Source organism: Orycteropus afer, unplaced genomic scaffold, assembly GCF_000298275.1.
Source record: "Orycteropus afer afer isolate SDZICR_OR568_19922 unplaced genomic scaffold, OryAfe1.0 scaffold00148, whole genome shotgun sequence".
NCBI classification, from domain to species: Eukaryota; Metazoa; Chordata; class Mammalia; order Tubulidentata; family Orycteropodidae; genus Orycteropus; species Orycteropus afer.
Window position 1 is genome coordinate 5,597,456 of NW_006921735.1, and position 10,974 is coordinate 5,608,429.

Below are 10,974 nucleotides of genomic sequence, written 5' to 3' on the forward strand. Positions count from 1 at the left end.
TTTGTGCCGTCAGAGGCGCTCAGGTTCCTGCCAGACCGCAGCTCTGTATGTCTCCTTTTTTGGTATTTTCATGCAAATTCTTCTGCTAGTTGGGGTTTAGTCTACTTCTGTATCCTTCCCTTCAAGGGTCCAAGATTATCTTCTGTGTCTGTGTTAATTGGTTTCCCTTTTCTTTGTTGAAGAGGGTCTGTGCAGTCCTTCTGCCTAGTCTGCCGTCTTGCGGGAACTCTTTGTTTTTCTTGCACTCTGAAACATTGGGCAAAATGGATGCTTATTTTGGTACAATACTTGTACAATTGTACCTTGACCTCCTTAAGGCCTTTATTTACCACCATTTCGATAGACTGCTTTTCTTTGCTTCTTATGTCAGATTTTCCTCATCATCTCTCCCTTTAGCTTTTTTGTTTGTTTGTTTGTATTTAAAGTTCTATACTAAGTAATTTTGTGGTCTCATAATGTACACATGTACACATTCCTGGAAGGAGCTCATTCACTTTTATGGCTTCTGCTGGCCACAAGCCATTAATTCCATATTTAAGCTTCACACTTAATCTTCTTTTCTCCACTCCACAATGCTATATACAACTCCCTAGAGACACTAGGGAGTCCCTGGATGGTGCAAAGGGTTAGCACACTCAGATGGTAACCAAAAGGTTAGAGGGTTGAGTTCACCCAGAAGTGCCTTGGATGAAAGGGCTGGTGATTTACTTCTGAAAAATCAGCCATTGAAAATTCTATGGAACACAATTCTAATCTGACACAGACTTGCCATGAGTTGGAATCAACTGAACTACCACTCAGACAAATACATGCCTAGACCTTGAGAAGATGCTTCTGTAGGATGCATTCCAATGACCCAAACATTAAAAATTCAAAAAGGAGCTACTTAATTTCTTTTTTTTTTTTCCTTTAATCTTCAACTGTTCAATTCAGTGTTAATTTGAACTACTTATCTTTGGCAAAATTTTCCCTCTCAAATATTCTAATGTTCTGATAGTACGCTTTTGAACAAATAATACTGTGTATGATCATAGTTTTATCCATAAAATATACTAACATCCTTAACTCAACCCTCTCCTTTGCTACTACATTTCAACATTTCATCACCAAAAGCTTTTAGTTTTTATTACTTAGTTCTTGAAAACATCTCATTCTTTCTGTTTTGATGGACCTGTTGTTGTTGTTATGTGCCATCAAGTCAGATCCGACTCATAGCGACCCCTCCTCGGGTTTCCGAGGCAGTATCACTATGGAAGTAGATTGCTCCATCTTCCTTCCAAGGAGTGGCTGGGACATAACAACATCAAATCCACTTTCTTACTTTTCTAAATTGTTTTAATAGCCTATAAGATATGGACTAAAATTATTTAAATTATTCTAGTAGTCATAGTAGCAATTGACTATGCAAAGGCATTTGACTGTGTGAATCATAAAAAAATTGCAGATAACATTGAGATGATTGTTGATTCCAGAAAACTTAATTGTGCTCATGAGAAATTTGTACAAAGACAAAAATAGCTATTTGAACAGAACAAGGGTGTGCTGCATAGTTTAAAATTAGGAAAGATATGCAACAGGGTTGTATATCCTTCAACCATACTTATTCAATCTGCATGCTGAGGAAAAAAATCCAAACAGCTGCACTTTATGAAGAATAGGAAGAAGAACCACTAACAACCTGCCATATGCAAGTCACACAACATTGTTTGCTGAAAGTGAAGAGGACTTGAAGCTCTTACTGATGAAGATCAAAGACAACCTCTTTCAGTATGAATTATACCTCAACATGAAGAAAACAAAAATCTTCAAAACTGGACCAATAAGAAACATCAGGATAAATGGAGAAAAGATTTAAGTTGTCAAAGATTTCATTTTACTTGCATCCATAAGAATCATGCATGGAAGCAGTAGTCAAAAAATCAAATGATGTAGTGCATCAGGCAAATCTGCTGCAAAAGATCTCATGATATAAAGGAGCAAAGATGTGACTTTGAAGACAGAGACTTGCCTGACTCAAACGATGGTATTTTTGATAGCCTTCTATGAATGTGGGAGCTGGACAATGAGTAAGGATGATCAAAGAAGAGTTGAAGGATTTGAATTGCAGAGCTAGTGAAGAATATTGAATGTACCATGTACTGCCAGAATGAAAAAGTCTGTCTTGGAAGAAGTACAGCCAGAATACTCTTTATAAGTGAGAATGGCTAGAGTTTTTCTTATGTACTTTGGTTATGCTGTCAGAAGGGACCAGTCCCTGGAGAAGAATATCTTGTTTGATAAAGTAGAAAGTCAGTGAGAAGGAGGAAGACTCTTAACTAAATGGATTGATGCAGTGCTGCTACAATGTGCTAAAGCATAGCAGCAATTGTGAGGATGGTGTCAGACCAGGCGGTGTTTCCTTCTGTTGTACATAGGGTCACTACAAGTCAGAACCTACTCAACAGCACTTAACAACCACAACAACTAGCCATAGATCCTCTTTGTTCAGGATGGTATCACTCTTCTTTCCTCCTTCTACAGTCACAGTAATTGTTTCAAAGTTAAAACTGTACATGCCACTACTCTTATAGAGACTTTTCATTAATTCCCTTTCCCTTAGTATCAAAAAGGAATTTTTGAAAAAATATATCAGTTAGTCCATTCATTCTTTAGATGTGTTTTGTTTGTCATACTCAGTGTTTAATATTAGATTTGGATATGTTCAACTAGCAGCCCAGCTCCCCAGTTGAATATAGAATTCACCATTTCCCTGTTTCATATTACTCAGTGCGTTTATACAGTGCATCATACCAAGTATTGAGAATAAGTATTTATATAGCATAGTGCCTAAGGCATTGGACTGCTAACTGGAGGTTGGTGGATCATACTCACCAGCCATTCTTCAGAAGGAAGGTTGGGTAATCTACTTTCGTAGTGATACTGCCTTGGAAACCCAAACTCACTATGAGTCAGGTCTGACTCAATGTCATATAACAACAACAACAACCTTTCATACTTAGTGAATATCCATTGATTTTATCACTCTTTAGCTCAAATAACAATCCTCCATAAACACTTTATTTCTACCCTCAACATATTTGTCTGCTTCTTTTGTACTACTAACTGTGCCATCAGTATACTTCTTGTTTAGCCCCAAAGCTGTTATGTAGTTTTTAAACATATTGGTTCACCCTCAATAAACCGTAAGTTTCTTAAATATTCACTTTCCATGCTTGGTATGAAGCTAGATGTACAGTTATTGTTGTTGTTGTTATATGCCAACAAGTCAGACCTGACGTATAGTGACCCCTCCTTGGGTTTCCAAGGTGGTATCATTACAGAAGTAGATTGCCCAACCTTCCTTCCAAGGAGTGGCTGGTGGGTTTGAACCACCAGCCGTCTAGTTAGCAGTCAGGTGCCTTAGGCACTACGCTAACCAGAGCCCCCAGATGTACAGATGCTCAATAATAGCTACTGAGTAATTAAATACATGGACAATTTCACATTTCTCTCCTAAAATCTTATTTGTGCCAAGTAATCCCAGCTCCATCTACTGCTCATTTCCTCAAGCTACAGCACATAGTCCCTGGAGATTAATAGGAAGTGTTATGAATTATCCTCATAATTTTATAATGGCTTTATCACATCCTTGTTACTTCTAATAGAAACCCTTAAGTAAAAGGATACATGCCAGGGGACATCAAGCTCAATGCATAACTACACAAAGCATTGTTCCACCTCCTACTTTGGCGAGTAGCGACTGGGATCTTAAAAGCTAGCAAGCTGCCACTTAGTTGCAACGATGGGTCTCTCCTCTTCCAGAGCAAAGAAGGATGAAGAAAACCAAAAATTCATGGATACAATCAATCCTAGCGACTGGTATACCATCCAATCTGCAGCCTATACGACCATGAGACCAGAAGAACTAGATGGTGCCTGGCTACCAATGTTAACCACTTGGAAGGGGATCTATGTGGGAGATCCTGGATAGAGAGGGAGAACGATGTAGACAAAACTCAAAATCATTTGGAGAAAAAAAAAGGCGGGGGGAGGGAGAGATCAGGTTTGCTGGTCCAATAGAGCCTGGTGGCACCATTGAGACTATGGCCCCTAGCTGCCCGTCAGGTCTGGAATTGAACCCACAGCTGTGGCTTCCAGTCAAGCAAAAGACAGGCATATGCGTTGAACATTTACCTGAGGTAGATAAACTCCTTGGAGAGAACAATCATGGGAGAAAGAAGGGCTGCTTATGCACTGGGAGACAGCTCAGGGGGCAGGAGTGCATGGAGGGATGGACACAGGGAAGAGGTAATCATCAGAAGGAAGAGGGAGGGGAGCTGTTGCATTGTGGTAAATTGTGGTCAGTCATGATGTATGTGAATTTGCTCTGTAAATCTTCACCCAAATCACAATTTAAAAAAAAAAAAAAAAGGATGCATGCCATCCAAGTAAATAACTCAACTGTCTTTAAAAACTAAGCTTCTTCAACAGGAGTCAGTAAATATTTAAAAGTTTTCAAAATGTGGGCCATAGACCAATTTAGCAAATCAGGATTTTACAACTTAATTGTGCTCAGTGCGTAGAAACAAAGTGTTAGACCCTTTCCCAACAGCTGTTAGGTGATGAGAGAGTCGTATGGATAACATTTGCATTGGTTAAATGTTGTCTCTTATAGCACCAAATAATACCCAACTTTATTACTTCCAGACACTTTTTTTATTGTTTTCCCCACAGGAAATGTTATACATTTCAAAATAAGTACCCTGACTTCCAAGTTTGACTGTTAACCAGGAAAAAGTGTAGATTTACAATAATTATCTAAGCATTTGTTTCTTAATTAGTTACCTGCTCTGTGTGATTTAGCTTTGAGTTTACTTTTTACTTGAGGAATTATGTTCTCGACTATCTCTTGAAAGCTTCCTAAAAATGTAGAAGGCTAGGGGAAAAATACTCTGTAGGTGATGTGTTCAACATCACTGGTGAACATTTATTGGTACTTCTTTGGTCTGTAAGACAAAAGATTCAGTCTGGAGAATAAAAATGATGACAATCTTTCTTCCTAAATACATCAGAAATACACTCACTTTCCTCTGTCTTTGCTGCCACTTTTTATGCCCAGGCCAATTTAATACCCTGCCCAGACAACTCCCTTAGCACTTTAACTGGTCCTCTCACCAATTCTTGTTCTCTTGTAGTCTGTTAATCACAACATCCTCTTTAAAATATTCAAATTGCTTGTAAGACAAGAGCTGGTCTTCAACCAGAACTCCAAGCTCATGCAGGATCTGACTCCAGCTTCCCTCTGTAGTGTCATTTTTGTATTTTTTTGTTCCTTCTGCCTGATGTTTTTCCAAGTTGGCCTTTATTTTTTCCACATCATTTCCAGTTCCTATCTCATCTCAGGGTTTATACATATTTCTTGACAGCTAACCAGAAGGTTGGTGGTTCAAATCCACCTCACTCTGCAGAAGGAAGACTGGGCAATCTACTTCCATAAAGATTTACCACCTCAGAAACTCAATGAGGGTCACTATGAGTTGGAATTGACTTGATGGCAGTGACTTTATTTTTTGGTTTTGGTTTTCCTTTTGCTTAGAAACCTCTTTCTAGCCCACCATTCCCAGCTTGGCTAACTCCTAATTAATTTTCAATTTTCAGCCTCACTGTCACATACACAAAGAGCCCTGATGACACAATGTTTAAGCTCTCGGCTTCTAATCAGAAAGTCAGTGTGCCTATATAATCCTGGCCTTCTCAACAAAGGACATGTTTGTCCTTTCCAAATGACCTTGAAAGCTAGAGATAGTGTATCCCTCCAGAAAGATTAGAAGACATGTGTCTCCAGAGACAGCCTAAAATAATGATTATAATGACCACTCTTTCCCCTTGCTAGACACTAATTAGATTCCAGAGTAATAAATATTCTTTCTTTTTCCATAAGGAAGGAAGAGTAGATGTGCCAGCAGCCTCATGATAGCTTAGACTCTCTTATTTAAAATTTCTTTCCTACAAACAAGCTCTGATGGAAAATGTATTTGGCTGCTAACCACAAGGTTGGTGTTTCATGGGAGGAAGATGAGGCAATCTATTTCTGGAAGGACTTACAGATGTGGAAACCCAATGAGGGTTGCTGTGAGTCGGAATCAACTTGATTGCAGAGTTTTTTTTTTTTTTTCTTACTTTGATGCAAGCAACTATATGCTATGTTAACATTAACTCTCTCATCACATAGCCCTGTGAGAACAGGGTCATGAGAAATCAGTGTAAGGCACTGCTCTGGCTGCTGTTTTTTATGGTAATAAATGAACTATTTTTCCTAGCATAGATTTTTTTACTCTTTTTCCACAGTTCCTGAATTTATAACTTATTCTATTTCCCCAAAGAAAGATGGAAAGAGTAAAAAAAGACAAGCAAGACAAAAAGGGTATAAGAAGAGGAAACTAAGGTTCAGAAAGGTAAAAACTTGCCCTGTTGTTGTTGTTGTTATGTGCCGTCGAGTCAGACCTGACTCATAGCGACCCCTCCTTGGGTTTCCGAGGCAGTATCACTACGAAAGTAGGATTGCCCAACCTTCCTTCCTAGGTCATGACACTATATGGCAGGAGCAGAATAAACTGCTAGCAACACAGGACTAATGCTCCTTTCTGCTAAGTAATAACAAAAACTCCTTAATAATAAAGAATATGTCAGTGTTGTTTAACACTAATTCTCCAGTGCCTACTGAAATCTTGGACCTTAAAGGTGTATGGAGGACAATAGAGAGTATTAGACTTATAGGCATATATATTATATGTAACAAATAAATGGTGTGTGGTTATGTAAAGGATTATGTATTTATTATTCAGAAATTTTCTATAAAAATTAATTGCAATTTGAATACAACAATTGTTCAAATCAAGCAATACTCCCTTTATAATACTTGTGGTTGTTGTTGTTAGGTGCCAGTGAGTCTGCTCAACTCATAGCAACCCTACATACAACAGAATGAAACACTGCCCAGGCTTACACCATCCTCACAATCATTACTATGTTTGAGCCAATTATTGCAGCCACTGTGTCATTTTTCCCCTTTTTAAAACATTTTATTGTAATTTCAGTGAAAGTTTACACAGCAAGTCAGTTTCCATTCAACAATTAGCAAACATTTTTTTGTGTGTCACTGATTGCAATCCATCAATGTAACATCTCTCCTCCCACAGTCTCCTCGTGTCTCTCATTCTCTCCTAATCCTTCCTGCCTTCTGAACTTTGTCCTTGGGCAAATATTACCCTTTTGATATTGAATGATGAAATGTTCTTAGGAACGTTTACCTTCCCAGAGTTATTGGTCCCCTTGTAGACCAGTCTATTATTTGACTGGAAATTCAGCTATGGGAGTGAGTTCAGTTCCAGGTTCAAAGGGTGATCAAGGGCCAGAGCCTTGGGGGTTCCACCAGATGACATCTAACAAGTAAGCCTGGTCTTTTTTTTATCATTTTGAGTTTTTCCCACATTTTTCTCCTATTCACGATCAGTCTGTCTTCTTCAATCATTGTCTTTTCCATGGATCTTCTACTTCACCAAGGATAATGTCCTTCTCCAGGGACTGCTCCCTCTTGTAAAGATGTCAAAAGTAAGTGAGACTCACTGAAATCACAATAAAAATAAAAATAAAAATAAAAGTAAGAGAGACAAAGTTTTGCCATTTTTGCTTCTAAGAAGACTTTAGTTTTACTTCTTCCATGACAGATTTGTTCATTCTTCTGGCAGCTCACGGTATAGTCAATATTCATTGCCAACACCATAATTCAAAGGGATCGAATCTTCTTCAGTCTTCCTTATTCATTGTCCAGCTTTTTCATGTGTATTTAAGAAAGAAAATTAAAAAATTCATTGCCATTGAGGTGAATCTGATCCATAGAGATCTCCATTGCATTTCCAAGGCAGTAAATCTTTGTAGAAGTAGATTACCCCATCTTCCTTCCACAGAGCGGTTAGTGGGTTTGAACTGCCACCCTTCTGGTTAACAGTCAAATTCCTTAGGCACCACACTGCCAGAGAGTTTGAGTCAGGTGTACCTTAGTCTTCAAAGTGATATATTTGCTTTATAACACTTTATTATTATTATTATTATTAATTTTCAAGGATGGTGTTATTCTCTTTCCATGTATTTGATCTTTCTGTGTTCATCTTCCTATTACTGATTTCTAATTTTATAGCATTGTGATCTGAGAAGATGCTTTGCAATGTTTCAATGTTTTTAAATTTATTAAGGCTTGCTTTGTGCCTTAATATATAGCCTATGCTGGAGAATGTTCCATGTGCATTGAGAGTGGTGTATTGAAGTCTCCTACTATGACTGTGGAGTCATCTATTTTTCTTTTTCAATTCTGTTAAAGTCTGATTTATATATTTTGGAGCTCTTTCATTGGGTGCACAAATATTTATGATGGTTATGTCCTCTTGTTCAATCAATCCTATAATCATTATGTAATGTTCTTCCTTGTCTCTCATGGTGGTTTTTGTCTTAAAGTCAATTTGATCAGAAATTAATATTGCCACTCCTGCTCTTTTTTGTTTGCCATTTGCTTGAGTCATCTTTTTCCAACCTTTTATTTTTATTTTAGTCTATTTTTGTTTTTCTCTCTAAGGTATGTCTCTTTTAGACAGCATATTGATGGATTATGTTTTCTTATCCAGTCTGCAACTCTCCATCTCTTGAGTGGTGCATTTAATCCATTGACTTTCACTGTAATTATCAACAAGTATTAATTTGTTGCTGTCTTTTTGTTATGTTTTGTGTGTGTGTGTGTGTGTGTGGTGTTGCTGATTTTTTGTTCCATATAATTTTATGTGCTGAGCTCATTTTGCTTATGAATCATGTTATCACTTCTTTAATTACTATTATTTTAGTATTTGCTAAATATTTGTGCTTGTCTTTTTTTAATTTTATTTTTATGTAAAGATTTGCCATTTTTCTTGAGGTTACCTTGTGATTTATAATTTTATTCCCAAGTTTGGAACAGTCCATTTTATTTTGCAATTGTCTTGACTTCCTCACCATTTAGAAGTTCTGTAACTACACAATTTTTTCCTTCTTTTTGTAGCTGTTCTCATTTGCCAATTGATATCTGGTTCCTTGTTTAAAATATTGTAAGCTTATTTAGTTTGAATACTTCCACAGTTGGTTGGTTTCTGGGTTATGTCATCATGTGTGTAAATAGCTGGTTGTTATTTACTGTTGTTGGTTCTCTGTCCAAGGGATTCCCCTTTAGCATGTCTTGAATGTTGGTCTGGTTTTAACAAGTTCCTTTAATTTCTGCTTATCTGGGAATCTCCTAATTTTACCATCGTATTTGAGGGACAATTTTGCTGAGTATATAATTCCTGGTAGGAACTTTTTTTTTTCTTTCAGGATTTTATATATACCATCCCATTGTCTTCTGGACTGCATGGTTTCTGCCAAGAAATCAGAGCCTAGTCTTATTGGTTTACCTTTGTAGGTAACTTTTTGTTTTTCCTGGGCTGCTTTCAAAATTCTTTCTTAGTCTCTGGTTTTGATGAGTTTGATGATGATATATCTTGGTGATTTTCTTTTGGGTCTATCCTGTTTAGAGTTTATTGGACTTCTTGAATATATTCTCATCTTTCATCATATCAGGGAAATCCTCTTCCAACTGTTTCAAGATCTGTCCTGAATTACAATGCTGTCAGTGATAGGATAATATCGATATTCCTACAAAGAAAGCCAGTTAATACTAATATTATTCAAATCTATGCACCAACAATCAAAGTCAAAGATTAGGAAACTGAAGATTTCTACCAACTTCTGTGGCCTGAAATTGAGAACAAGCAATCAAGATGTGTTGATTATCCCTGGTGACTGGAAGGAAAAGTTGGAAACAAAGAACTGTTACTGGTAGTTGGAAAATATGGCCTTGGTGATAGAAATAATGCTGGAGATTGCTTGATAGAATTTTGCAAGACCAACAAATTATTCATCACAAATACTTTTTTTTCAAAAGCATAAGTGATGGCTCTACATGAGGACTTCACCAAATGGAAAACACAAGAATCAGATTGACTACATCTGTGGCAAGAGGTGATGGAGAAGTTCAATATCTTCAGCCAAAATAAGGCCAGGACCTGATGTGGAACAGACCATCAACTGCTCATATGCATGTTCAAGTTGAAGCTGAAATCAATTAAAACAAGTCCACAAGAGCCAAAATATGACCTTGATAATATCCCTCCTGAATTCAGAGACCATCTAAAGAATAGATTTGATGCATTGAACACCTATGACTGGAAACCAAAGGAATTTTGGGATGACATAAAGAACATAATTCATAAAGAAAGCAAGAGATCATTAAAAAGACAAGAATGGAAGAAAAGACCAAAATGGATGTCATAAGAGTCTCTGTAACTTGTCCTTGAGCAGAGAATAGATAAAGCAAATGGAAGAAATGACAAGATCATAGAGTTGAACAGAAGATTTCAAAGAGCAGCTCAAGCAGACAAAGCCAATTACTATAATGAAATGTGCAAAGACCTGGCATTAGAAAACCAAAGGGAAGAATATGCTTGGCATTTCTCAAGCTAAAAGAACTGAGGAAAGAAAAATTATGCCTCAAGTTGCAATATTGAAAGATTCTGTGGACAAAGTAATGAATGATGCAGGAAACATCAAAAGAAGGTGGAAGGAATACAGAGTCATTGTTCCAAAAATAATTGGTCAATGTTCATCCATTTCAGGAGGTGGCATGTGATCAAGAATCAATGGTATTGAAAGAAGTCAAAGCAGTACTGAAGGAATTGGCAAAGAGCAAGGATCCTGGAATTGATGGAATACTAATTGAGATGTTTCAACAAATGGATGCCCTGCCAGAAGCACTCACTCAGCTATGCCAAGAGATTTGGAAGACAGCTACCTGGCCAAGTGCCTGGAAGAGGTCCTTATGTGTACCCATTCCAAAGAAACGTGATCCCACAGAATGTGGAAATTACCAAACAATAT